At 52.2% G+C, this 12329-nt stretch overlaps 1 long non-coding RNA gene across 1 annotated transcript; it reads left to right on the top strand.

The window, feature by feature from the left end:
- Positions 1–7948: 7948 nt before the first annotated feature.
- Positions 7949–11931, top strand: LOC132083339 (uncharacterized). Its single transcript, XR_009419919.1, has 2 exons — positions 7949–8088; positions 10646–11931. It is a non-coding gene; the product is annotated as an uncharacterized LOC132083339 (long non-coding RNA).
- Positions 11932–12329: the final 398 nt, after the last annotated feature.

Raw genomic sequence — 12329 nt, 5'->3', positions numbered from 1 at the left:
AAATAAAATCTGTTCTTACACCAAGGTGTGCAATGGCCACACACCCACAGACACTGGGTACCAGTCTCACCCCAGAGGTGGGAGGCAGCAAAACTCTGCTTGTGCTGCCTGTGCAGAGGCTTTGGGGAGCTGGATTTAGCTTTATTTTTACAGCTGAAATGCAGAAAGAGAAATTCAAATCAGGGAAATGCAATAACATCGAAGCCTGCTGCTCATCAGCGCATCACCCCTTAAAGAGCAGAGCCCTTTATTAAAAAGGACACGTCTGATTAAAAAGATATGAAACAAAAGTGATTTTTAATTTTATTGGGGAGCCAGAGTCATTGCCAGAGACAGCCCATGGCAACATGTGATGATGGAGACGAGGGAGGGCGGCGAAGCACCAACACAAATATGGAGTTAATAACTTTTTCACTCTTAGGGAAAGTGCTGTTCAATTCCTGCTGCTCCAGGCGGGTGCAGCTTGAGTGGAAATTTAGAGAAATTACATCCACCTGCTTCCATCTCTTCCATCCAGGGCCAGATCTTCAGCCAGCGTAAATCAGTTTATCTGCATGCAGCCAGGCAGATTTATGCCAGCTGAAGACGTAGCCCCTGGTCTTGCACTTCACAGTAAGGAGCTTTAAAATACAAATGAGCGTGAACCCCTTAAAATATTCCCCACTCCTGGAACTCAGGAGGAAAACCAGACTTCCCAGGCTGCCTCAATCATCCCCCAGCCTGTGCTGCCCTTGGGGTGATCGATGGCAGGATCCAAAGGTTCAGCCACGAGCAGCCCCAGGCAGAGGGCGGCTGTGAAAATCCCTGCAGAGCTCCAGGCTGATTTGCTACTTCCTCCTTGTGGAAGGGATCTGGGATAATTCCCTCAAAATGGATGAGATGAAGGAGCTCAGACAGGGCAGGGAGGTGTCACATGAAGCTCTGAGGCTGCCCTGGCACACACACGCACCAGGAGGGACCTGTGCCCATGCTGTCCCAGCCACAGTCACAGGATGGAGGTGCAGGATGGTTTGGGCTGGAAGGAGCCCCAGGCACGAACTGGTCTGAGCCCCCTGCCAGTCCCAGTGCAGAGATTGTGTCTGAACGGTGTTTCCCAAGAAGTGCCTGGAGGACAGACAGACACCCTTAGAGGCAGGACAGGGCCAGGTCACTCAGCCCTGGGTCTGGTTTGGTTTTCAGTGGCAAAGGAGGAGTTTGGGTTTTGCTCTGCTCACAGGGGAGTGAGTCTCGGTTGGTTTTTTCTGAGAACACTGAGAGATGTCTGCAAAATCACTTTCTGCCCATCCAAGTCAAGATAAATCACTCGTCTCTAGAGCAGTTAGTGCAGACTTTTCCACTGTTCATGAACTGAAGTCAACAAAAAAAGATTACTTTCTAACTGGGAAACAGCTTTCAGTCTTGGCTGAATGAGACACGTTCCCTAAAGTAGCACCTATGTTTATATTTAACACTCATTTCTTGCACATCCAAAAATGCCCTCTCGGAACATGAAAATACAAGATAACATCAGGGAAGGCAACCAAACACCTCTTCACTCAATCATTAACAGAACAATGTCAGACTGGGATTCTGCAGAAAGCCCCACTACATCAGCTCTGCAAAAAGCCAGAATGTAAAACAAGGTCTCCTGTGGCAGGGATTTTGCTGAGAGTTAGAAATCTTCAATTTTTAAAGAGGCAGAGGGATCCAAATCAAAATTGAGCTGCCTCTCCTCCTCCTCCATCTCATTACAGTTGTCATCATCAAAAATCCGAGCCGAGATGGCACCTCAGCCAGGAGAGGCTGGGAGTGATGCTGCACAGTGAATAATGCAGGAGAACATCCAGCACAGCAGCTGCCTCTGGTGCTGCTGGCAGGTGGGAGCAGCCCAGCATCTGCACAGCACTCACAGCCCTGCATTTTCATATCCCCGAGGTGTGGCCTGAGCTCCTGCGGTTGGCACTGTCCTGGAGAGGAGAGGAGAGGAGAGGAGAGGAGAGGAGAGGAGAGGAGAGGAGAGGAGAGGAGAGGAGAGGAGAGGAGAGGAGAGGAGAGGAGAGGAGAGGAGAGGAGAGGAGAGGAGAGGAGAGGAGAGGAGAGGAGAGGAGAGGAGAGGAGAGGCTGGGCTTCACCTCCTCCTCCTCTCCAGGTGGGATGCTCCAGGTGGGGTGCAGCACATGGGGCCTCTCTTTGACTTGGCAGCTTCAAAGGTCCCCCAGAGAAGGGGATTTTGCCTTTGGAGGTGTCACTTACAGACACAGAAACAGAAATTATGGGTTGTTCCCTTCAAAGCTTCAGATTCCAGACTGTGTCACACAGCTGCCCCGTGCACATCCCTGAACTCAGCCAGTGCTCACTTGGCCAGAGGAATGGAGCCTCAAATTACAAATTATTTCTCTAAACCCCATTTAAATGGCCGTGGGTGTTACTTTAACACATCCCACCACAACCAAGGTGCACGCACACAAATATTTGACACGCAGGGCAGAGTCTGGACGGCCCCAGCTTTGCAGGAAGGCGGCACCGGCCGAGCCCAGGCAGGCTCCCCTCGCAGCCGAAGCTCTTTTCTGCGGCCGTGAGCGGGCACTGCGGGCAGGGGAGCTCACGGAGGCTCTGCCAGCCTCGAGAGCATCCCCAACAAGTCGAGGCAGCCCCGAGCGGCAGGAGCTGGGGTAGGGAGCGTTCCCAAAGGCGGGCCCGGCCCCGGCTGGAATTGCTGCTCAGATAAGCCAGCGTGTTGCTGCTTGCCGGGCAGGGAAGGGCTGGGGCTGCTCCCGGCGCTCCGAGCCCAGCACAAAGGCCAGGAATGAGGTGACAGAGCCCCGCGGAGCCCGGGGCGTGCCGGAACAGCTCCGCAGCCCGCGGGAAAGGCGCTGAGCCCCGGCACGGCTCCGAGCAACCCCGCAGGCTGGGCAGGGAGGGCTGGCATCCCGGATGGGCACCGCGGGCACGGGCACGGGCAGGGAGGGCTGGCATCCCGGATGGGCACCGCGGGCACGGGCACGGGCAGGGAGGGCTGGCATCCCGGATGGGCACCGCAGGCTGGGCAGGCAGTGCGGGCATCCCGGATGGGCACCGCGGGCACGGGCACGGGCAGGGAGGGCTGGCATCCCGGATGGGCACCGCGGGCACGGGCAGGGGCAGGGAGGGCTGGCATCCCGGGATGGGCATCACGGGCACGGGGCAGGGAGGGCAGGGAGGGGCTGGGCTGGACCAGAACCTGGGTTATGGAATCACAGAGTGGTTTGGGGTGGGAGCACCTCAAATCGCATCTCATCCCAGCCCCTTACCTTTCACTGTCCCAGGTCTCTGGGCCCCCAAAACAGAAAACGAACCTCTCAGTATTTTCAGCTTCACTCATCACAAGATAAATCATGTCATGAAAAAACAAATCCCCACTGCTTATCAGGAAGTGGATTCAAGAAAGGCCAGAAAGGGATGAAAAAGCCTCCAGAAGCCAAGGATACAAATTAAGCCCAAGTTTTGCACTGCTACATTTTGAAACTCAGCTTTGTCAGCACTTGCAGCGCTATGAAGAGGGAGCCAGGAGCTCTCTGGTGTTTTTGGGATCACACACACACACCAAGGAGCAGCAATTGCACAACCCCAGGGCAGCCACACTCAACATTTCACAAGAAACCCGAAGTTCTCCCAAAATGCCCAGGCTGGCATGAGTACAGAACCACCCTGCTCTGTCCAGTGCTGCTTTCCTGAAGGCTGAGGGAGGAACATTTCCCTCCAGTCAGGGAATCTGTCACTAAAGGCTGGCAAACCCCCCAGTGCAGGGGGCAGAGCAAAGCTTGCCCTCCGCCACGTCTGTGCTTCACCAGGGAAGAAGATCCAAGGCTGGGGCCCACAGATTCCTTGGAAAACAAGTTATCCCACCACCTGCAGAGTTTTCAGGCTCTTTAAAATGCCTGCAATTGCAGAACGTAATTTTTTAGCATTGTTTTGAACTCCAGAGCAGAGGGAGGAACGTTACCGCCACATTTTCAGGAAAGAGTTGCTGTGTAATTTAATTTCCCCGTATATTTCTGCAGTATAAATAACAGAGATCTCTGCAGACGTTTATCTGTGCCTGTGACTCACTTGTATCAGCTGCCTTATGTGTTCCCTCCTCAGCCCTGAACTTCTGCCATCAGGTTTTTCCTTTGCTTGGGAGCATGGGAGGCAAAATTCCAGCCCAGGACAAGGCAAACAGGGCTCCTAAAACCCAGCTGTGCACAGAGGCAGAGACATCCAGTGATCTGCATGCTAAAGCAATGCAAAATGTTTCTTTCAGGGCATTAAAATTCACTGAGGAATCAGAAATTTCATCTCCTTTGCTTAAAAGTTCATTCTCTGTGAGAGCAGATGCTGAGACTTTTTTCTTGCTTTTTTTTTTTTTCCTTTTGCAAACATTAAACTGAAAAATACACTCCTTAGCAATGCTCTGGTGGCTTTAGACCACATACATCAGCTTAAAAGGTTTATTTTTAAATGGCTGTTGCATTAGTTTTGTCAGCAGGGTGATTCATTCTGCCTCCTCACCACCACAGGCAGCTCCAGAGCCGAGGGTGGGCACAGCGAGGGGTTAATCCTGCCCTGACCGGGGCTGCAGAGCTGATTGTGCCCGATGTCTGCAGCAGGTGGGTCTGGAGGATGCATCTCTGCACAAATATCTTTGTTAATCAGGTTTAGACAGAGTTTACAGGTAAAACTCCCTGACAGCAATGAGCTGCCCAGCCAAACACTCTGTTAGGGTTGTTGGTCTGATCAGTGACCCTGTGGTGGGGGAAATCGTCCCCTAAAGTTCTGTTCCACTGCAGAAATCCAGGAATTACTGCAAATCTCAGTTCTTGACCTCTCGCAGACACAGAAAGCACAGGTAACCCTCCAGTAATTAAAACACAGCCACTCTGTCTGATCTTCAAAGGCAGAGCAGGCCTGGCTCCCTCCAGAGCCTTGGGATGCTGCTGTACAATTAAGGTATAAATCAATCTCTAATTATTTCCTTTGAAGGTTGTTTAAGGCCTTTCCCCGTGCCAGCCCCTCTGGAAGGGCTGAGCAGAGCTGGGGCAGCAGCTGCTGAATCTCCTCCTCCTGGGGAGCCCTGCAGAGCCCGGGCAGGGGCTCTGCCCAGCCCCGCTGCTGGGACAGGAATTCTCCATCCTCCCAGGGAGGAGGAGTTGGCACCGGGGCTCCTCATTGTCTTCCCAAGGAGCTCCAGCTCCAGATTTGCTCACTTGAGCAGCACAACTGCGTCCTGCCACCTGCACCAGCCCCGGGCTTGGCACGGCCTGAACGCTCCAATTTATTCACTTTTTCTGTTGTTCCAAGGAAAAAATAATCATTTTATCTCCACCACAAACCTGCCTCACACCAGCGCTGCTTGGGGGCTGTTGTTTTTGCAGTCACTGAATGAGAAGAGCCCATTTTAGCTACGCTCAAAGGCTGTGCTGCCTTCTCCTCCCTGGTTTATCACCTCGGCATTTGGCTGGTGAATCACACAGCGAGTCATGGCATTGTTAAGGCTGAAAAAGACCATTAAGAGCAGAAGTCCAACATCAGCCCAGCACCAGCACTAGTCCATGTCCTTGAGAGCCACATCCACACCTTTAGAACAATTCCAGAGATGGGGACTCCACCACTTGGACAAAAAGATTCCAAAGCTCGAAATGTTAATTTTGCAGCACGTGTTTCTTGCTGTTCCCAGAAAAGCTGGGTGAGAGCAGAGAGAGGAGCAGCAGAGGGGAGGGACTGGCTGGGAATTGCTCTGCTCCCGCAGCCCCTGGCCGGGCTGCAGCCCCAGCCCAGGAGCAGGGCAGGAGGCAGGGGCTGCTCCGGGATCAAACAGCGGCTCTGGCTCCATTCAGAACGGCCCCAGGGGCTGCTCTGCCTTTCGTGCCTGTGGGAGAGGGGGCAGTGCCCAGGGAGGGGGCAGCAAGGGCTGAGCACGGCCAGGGAAAGCAGGGAAATCAAAGCAGGGCTCCGTGGTGCCCCTCTCTGGCATGGGCACAGCAGCAATGCACACTCTGGGACTCTGTCCAGCCCTCACTCCCAGGCAGCAGCTGTTTTATAAATACATTTTCACAGCCATAAACTTTTGAGGCAAAAGTGAAAAACCCCGAGAGGTTCTTCTCCAGCTGCTTGTGGACTGGATTTACAGTGGGCAGTTGCAGGAGACGTGGCCCTGAGCTTCCCTGGGCCGTGTTTGATGTCTCAGCCCTCCAGACCCTGTAAATTGATCCCATTTATGGAACAAATTTAGAGGTCAGAGCTGACAAAGCTTCAAGACCACACAGGTTTGCTCCTCGGGAGCCGAGGGGTGGAATGTGCCTGCAGAGCCTGCGGGGCAGAGCCTCCATCCCCTGACACGTTTCCATCAGCAGGGCTAGGCTGTGCAGCAGCGCTTTCGTGATGTGCTGGCAGCTCTTCCCACCTAACGGGGACGTGTTGAAAGTTTAAAGGAAGGGGTAGTTGACATAATTGGGTATTATGGAACAACAGGACATTCCTGCAGCTCCCCGTGCCCCAGCCAGTCCCTCCCTGTCTGTCCTTGACAGCAGCAGCTGTAAACTTTAAAGGTATTTGTTATTTTCCAGTAGGAGATAAAACAAATAAAATGACCGATTTGTATCTGAAAGAACAACAGTGCCGGCTTCAAACTGTGCAGAGTGAAAATTGTGGCAGGTTTGGCTCTTGGTTTCACAGAGCCCTGAGAAAATAAAAGCAGGCAATGAACACTGATAACCTTCAGTTCTTATTTGTCACATGAAAAACACTGACTTCCTTTTCTCTGAAGGTACTGCAGGAGCCACATTTATAGAGTGATGTGCTCACCTCTGTGCTTGAAACATGTGGGCAAAAATCAGAGATTTTCATTCCTGACTGTGGGCACTTGTGCTGGAAACTGCTGCTCAGGGCAAGTCAGTACAGCCCAAATTAGAGCAGCAAACCTTGTGACCTGTGTCACTGCTAAAGCAGCCTGGCTTTGGAAACTCCAATTTACCCAATAAACAAAAGGAAAATCACCATTTGTGTGCAGTGGAAAGCAGTGTGGAAGAACGGGAGTACATTGTTAGCACTACAGAAAGAAAACAAAACGAACAGTGAGGTTTATTTTTTTTGTTATTTAGTTATTTCCACCCTCCTCCTCTGGAAGGGCAAACCAGCTGGAATATTTCCGTTTGTGCAGATGAGCAGACCCAGAGGACCCAGGGCTCTGCCTCCCAGGATGTTTTGGCTAAATGCAAGGCATGGGCACCTCGAGCCTGGCAGGAAACCCTGCTGTGCCCACCCTGCAGAGCTGTGCCCACCCTGCAGGGCAGCCCCAGTGCCAGCCAGGAGCGGGCACCCCCTGCCAAAGCAGGGCAGAGATAAAGGGGCAAGGAAAGGAAGGCTCCAGAGAGTCACAGAACACACAGAGTCCCACTACGAATGGGATTCCTTTAGAATGGAAATGAAAACCAGTGCATGGAGGCCCTTGGACGGAGCATCCCTGCATTTCCCAGAGTTCTCCTCTCGGAATTCTTCACAGGTTTATACCCCAAAGGCCGGCTCTGCCACCTGAATGATGAGTTTACAGCGGTTACATCACAGTCCCTATCTCACCACTCACGGGGCACTCAAGAGCCAACACATCTCCCATTTCTTTAACAGCTTTGGAAAAGTAAGATGAAATATTTCTTGTATGGAGAGGTGACTTTAAAAAGGCAACTGATGGGGCAAGAATTAAAGTGGACATATTGAAAACGCTCTCCTACACTTTGGATTAACATTTGGGTTTATACCAAGCCCCGGGAGCGCAGGATGAGGAGCAGCAGGGCAGGCTGGCGAGTTTTGGGGCCGTTCGGGAGGTTTTGGAGCGCGGGGCGGGCCGGGCCGGGCAGGGAGGAGCCCGCAGCTCCATTGGCTGCGGCCGCAGGTGAGCGCGGGGATAAAGCCGCACCTGCGGGCCCGGCGGGGGCCGGGATGGGACCGCGCTGTGCCGGGCCCCCGCCCCCGGGGTCTGCTCTAAGCACAGCCCGAGCCCCCAGCTCGGTCCCCCGTGTCCCCAACCTGGTTTTGTTGCTTTGGCTGGAGTTCAGCGGCCGCGGGACGGGACTGGGACGTGCTCGGCAGAGCCAGGTGAGTGAGCGACCCTCCAGTGTCCGGAGGGCTCGGGGACACCTGGGCCAGGGGCGTGCCCGGGGGCCACCTGGGCAGGGATGGGGACACCTGGGGGACGCAGGCGCAGGTTGCGCTAACGAGCTGCCCTAATTAACCCGCTCCTGTGGCAGGCGGCAGCTCGTTCCCTACAAACACCAAGGAGCTGCCCTTGGCTGTGGGGCAGCAGAGGCCAGGATGTGGTTTCTGAAAGGAAAAGCGGGACCTTCCTAAGCAGTTCCTGGGATGTTTTAAGTCCTAGTACAGGTATTGAAAGCTGCAGTTGATGGTACATGAGGAGACGTTCCCAAAGCAGCGGGAATGTGGAGGCTGCTGCTGTTTGAGAACGCTCAGGTTCAATCACAACTGTGCAGTTGCTCTGGACTTGCACTGGTGCGACAAATACCAGACCTGAGCTGCTGTCCAGGCCACCATTTGTAAGGATTTAACTTCTTTTCAATCGGTTGGCTCTTCTCCTGATTTTCTATGTAAATCACTTAAAATTGTTCCCTATCCATTGGTATCCTAAGAAGTGAAACATTTGGAAAGTGGTCACACTTGGTAGCTTGCCTTATGGAGATGATTTTATTCTGCTTTAGTTTGAGTTTGCCAAGGTCTTTGAGGTCCAAAGTCATTGTGATGTGGTGCTATGGGATGCTGATGCTTACTTTGGGTGAGCTCCCTCCTGGTCTCTGGGATCAGAGGGACTGGGGGCTCAGGCTGCCCCTGCCCCTTGCTGTGGATTTCTTGTTTGTGTTGGCTGTTGAGTTCCAGCAAAAGTGTCCAAAGGCTTCTCTCACTTTCCAAGAGAGAATCAGAAGCTTGGACCTCAGTGCTGCTGAGCAATCAGGTTCCTCTCCACGTGCAATGCAAGGGGTAAAGCCAATTTCAAATGTAACTGATTCTTATGGGGTAAAACTTCCTCAAAAACCAAGAGAAATTTCCCTTTTGAAAGAAATAGCAGCCAATTGCAAGGAAAACATTTGGGGAAGTGAGAGGATAATGTCTGATAAAGGCAGGGAAATAATGGAACCCCTGAATGAGCAGGAGCAGCCCAAAGGCTCTTGTTGGGCACCACACCTGGATGGGGCTGTGAAGGGCTGACTCTGGAATTCAGGGGGTCAGAGCTGAGCCCCTACCCAGGGACAGAATTTATTTTGTATTTTCTCTCAGGATGGGGAGCTCCTGGCACTTCTCAGAGCACACAGGGCATGGCACTGAGTTTGCAGAGTTTGCCATCCCTGGGGAGAAGGCAGAGCCCTTTCAATGCTCAGAGCATCTGCCTTGGCTCCCCCACAGACAAAGGAACACAGAAATGTTTGCTCACGTTAAAGTTCAGGCAAGTCCAGCACAATTTTAGCTGACCTTTAGCTGAAGGTTTGCCCTTGTGAGGATGCACCAGACCTTTGCTGCTGTTCAGGTGAAGCTGCAGCCTGACCCCCAACACTTCTCCCCAGCAAAAAGCAAAAATCAAGGGGTATCTCATTAAAATTTAAAAACCCCAACTCCCCACACTTTAAATTGGCTGCTCAGGAGTGAGGGGAGCCGTTGGAGGTGGGGCTGGTATTTCGGGTTTTTATTAGCATTGATTTGATGTGCGATTCCGCTGATGAGCACTTTGATTTAACGATGTGAGCTGCTCCCGAGGGAGGCTGCAGCTGGGCTCGGTGCCTGCCGGGCTCCCAGGGGTTAATGCCCCGCAGCTCAGCAGAGGCATTGAGGGGCGAGCCCGTCCCAACTTGCCCGATAAAAGGCGTTTCAAAGCGGGCAGGATTGCACGGAGGAATTTCGGTTGATGGGTTCCTGCCGAGGCCACCCTTTCTCAGGGCTTACCCAAAGCTCCCGACAAGTCCTGACACAGCCGGGGAGAGGCTCCGAGCTCTGCCTTTAACAGCGAGAGAGAAACACCCCGAACTATTTGTTCTGCTAAATCTTTCATCAGCACCTCCGCGCTGGGGTTTGTGGGCTGGGGTTTTGGGTGGTTTTGTTTTTTTTTTTTTAAATTCAAGTGCACGCAAACGTTGCAGTTCGCCTTCAAGGCAAGTTTTGCGCCCTAACCTCTCTTTTCCCAAGCTGGGAAGTGTAAGCCAATTAAAATTGGAAATCTGAAGTTCTCCAAGAGCGTGGGAGACCTGCCAAAAGTGAGAGCTGGACCCTCCTGAGAGCCCCGGGGTTCCCAGGAGGGAGGAACTGGGAGCTTCATTTGGCAAAGCCACCCAAACTGGAAACACCGTTTGCAATTCCTTGTTGGGATGTGGAGAATTTCCATTTCATTCATGGAATTTGTGTGTTTTGATGTAGATTTGTTTTGGTGATTGTGGTTCTTTAGAGGAGAAGCAAAATGCAATGCTAAGAATATGCATTATATTCTTATTTATTAATTTTATCTATATATAAGGTAAAATATTTAATCTATAATCAGATTCCTTTGCAGGAATCTCAGAAATATCTTCACTGCACAGATGAAGGGATGGGTTGGACTTTGATGAGGGAATATTCCTAATAGCCTTAATGTTCATTATTTTTGTCTCTTTCACAGATGGGAAGCTCTCAGGAAGAGGCTGCACACCTTTTAGAGCATTTTTAACTATTCAAAACTTGATGGTGCCCCAGGGAAGTCCCATGAAATCCAGGACCCATCTCCCAGAAGAGACAGGGGCAGCCTTGCTGGGACAGGGTTGAGTTCCCTGCTTTGTCGGGGCTTCCCAAATTAATGGGATTACCTCTCCCCTATCTGGGCTAAAGGGAAGCAGTACCTTAACTCACTCCCATGATGGCCAGAGGTCTTTAAAAAGCTCCAGCACTTGAGGCAGATCGCCTCCAGGCATTCCTTGGGTTTGTAAATTCAGGGTTTAAGGCCGAAGGGACCCTGGCCATCATCTGGTCGCACCTCCCTTGTAAAACCATGAAAGACAACAGCACCGCCTTGAGCAGTTAATTTGCAGGAGCTCCTGGTTTTGGTTTTTAATTTGCCAGCTCCTGGTGGCTGGAGGGCCCTCAGTAGATGGAGAACATGAGTAATATGTGCCACATCCCGGGGCCAGCTGCTCCCACAAGGAACGGGACAAAGTGGCCAAAGTGGCTGCTGTGCTCCAGGCTAAATTACAGAGGTGAGCACCAGGGATGTGTGGGGGGAAGGAAAAGGAGGATTTCAGCCCAGAGAACCCCTCCAAGCTCCGAGCGCACACCTCCACACACACCTGACCAGCCAGGCCTCCCTAACACCCCCAAGCACCCCAAACCCTGCCCGTGCTCCGAGGGCAGCGAGGAAGGACATCCATGGGTTCTGTTGTCCTTCATCCCACCAGAGTCTGTCTCCAGGGCAGTGAGGAAGGACATCCATGGGTTCTGTTGGCCTTCATCCCACCAGAGTCTGTCTCCAGGGCAGTGAGGAAGGACATCCATGGGTTCTGTTGGCCTTCATTCCACCGGAGTCTGTCTCCAGGGCAGTGAGGAAGGACATCCATGGGTTCTGTTGTCCTTCATCCCACCAGAGTCTGTCTCCAGGGCAGTGAGGAAGGACATCCATGGGTTCTGTTGTCCTTCATTCCACCGGAGTCTGTCTCGTAGCTAACCAGATTTCAGTGGAGTGAAGCACAAGAGGCATGGAGCTGAGCCAGCACCGAGGAGCTGCTGCCCTGCAGAGGGGGGCACCACTGGAAATGGGGGTACACCAGCAGAGACCACACTGCAAACAGAGAGGAGCAGACGAGGAGCTCTGCAGTGACCCGAGTACCTCCTGAAAATCCGCAGTAAGCACCCTCTGCCAGCATGTACTTCCTTTCTGCATCATATGTAAAGATTAAAAGTCTACAAAGACCACAAGCTGCTTTCTGGAAGGTTTAAATACCTTATTAGCAGGAAATTAAACCCTAAAGTGGATAAATGAGCTCTGTAACCTCATCCCTTCAGTCATCTTCCTGCCAGGATGGGACAGCCAGGGAAGAAACCAGAAATGAACCTTGCTTCAGTGCACTTGCACCAGTGCATTCCCTCAAAAATCCCTCCCTACAGAATCCCAGCCGTGCCTCCTTCCCTCCAAATCCCCTGCCACACCACCCTCAGAACCTGTAAAAACTCCATTAATATTTTAGACCCATTTATTTAGTAATAAAATGAATGTAAATAAGATGGAAGTTGAGGGAGAACTCAGATTTTTCAGGCTGAGCACAGGATAGATCTTTCAAGGTGTCAGTGTAAATTCCTTGAAGGTTAATGCAGTT

Source organism: Ammospiza nelsoni, chromosome 23 (genome assembly GCF_027579445.1).
Source record: "Ammospiza nelsoni isolate bAmmNel1 chromosome 23, bAmmNel1.pri, whole genome shotgun sequence".
In the NCBI taxonomy this organism is placed as follows: domain Eukaryota; kingdom Metazoa; phylum Chordata; class Aves; order Passeriformes; family Passerellidae; genus Ammospiza; species Ammospiza nelsoni.
Note: the sequence above shows the minus strand (reverse complement) of the source record. Positions and strands in the feature narration are given on the sequence as shown.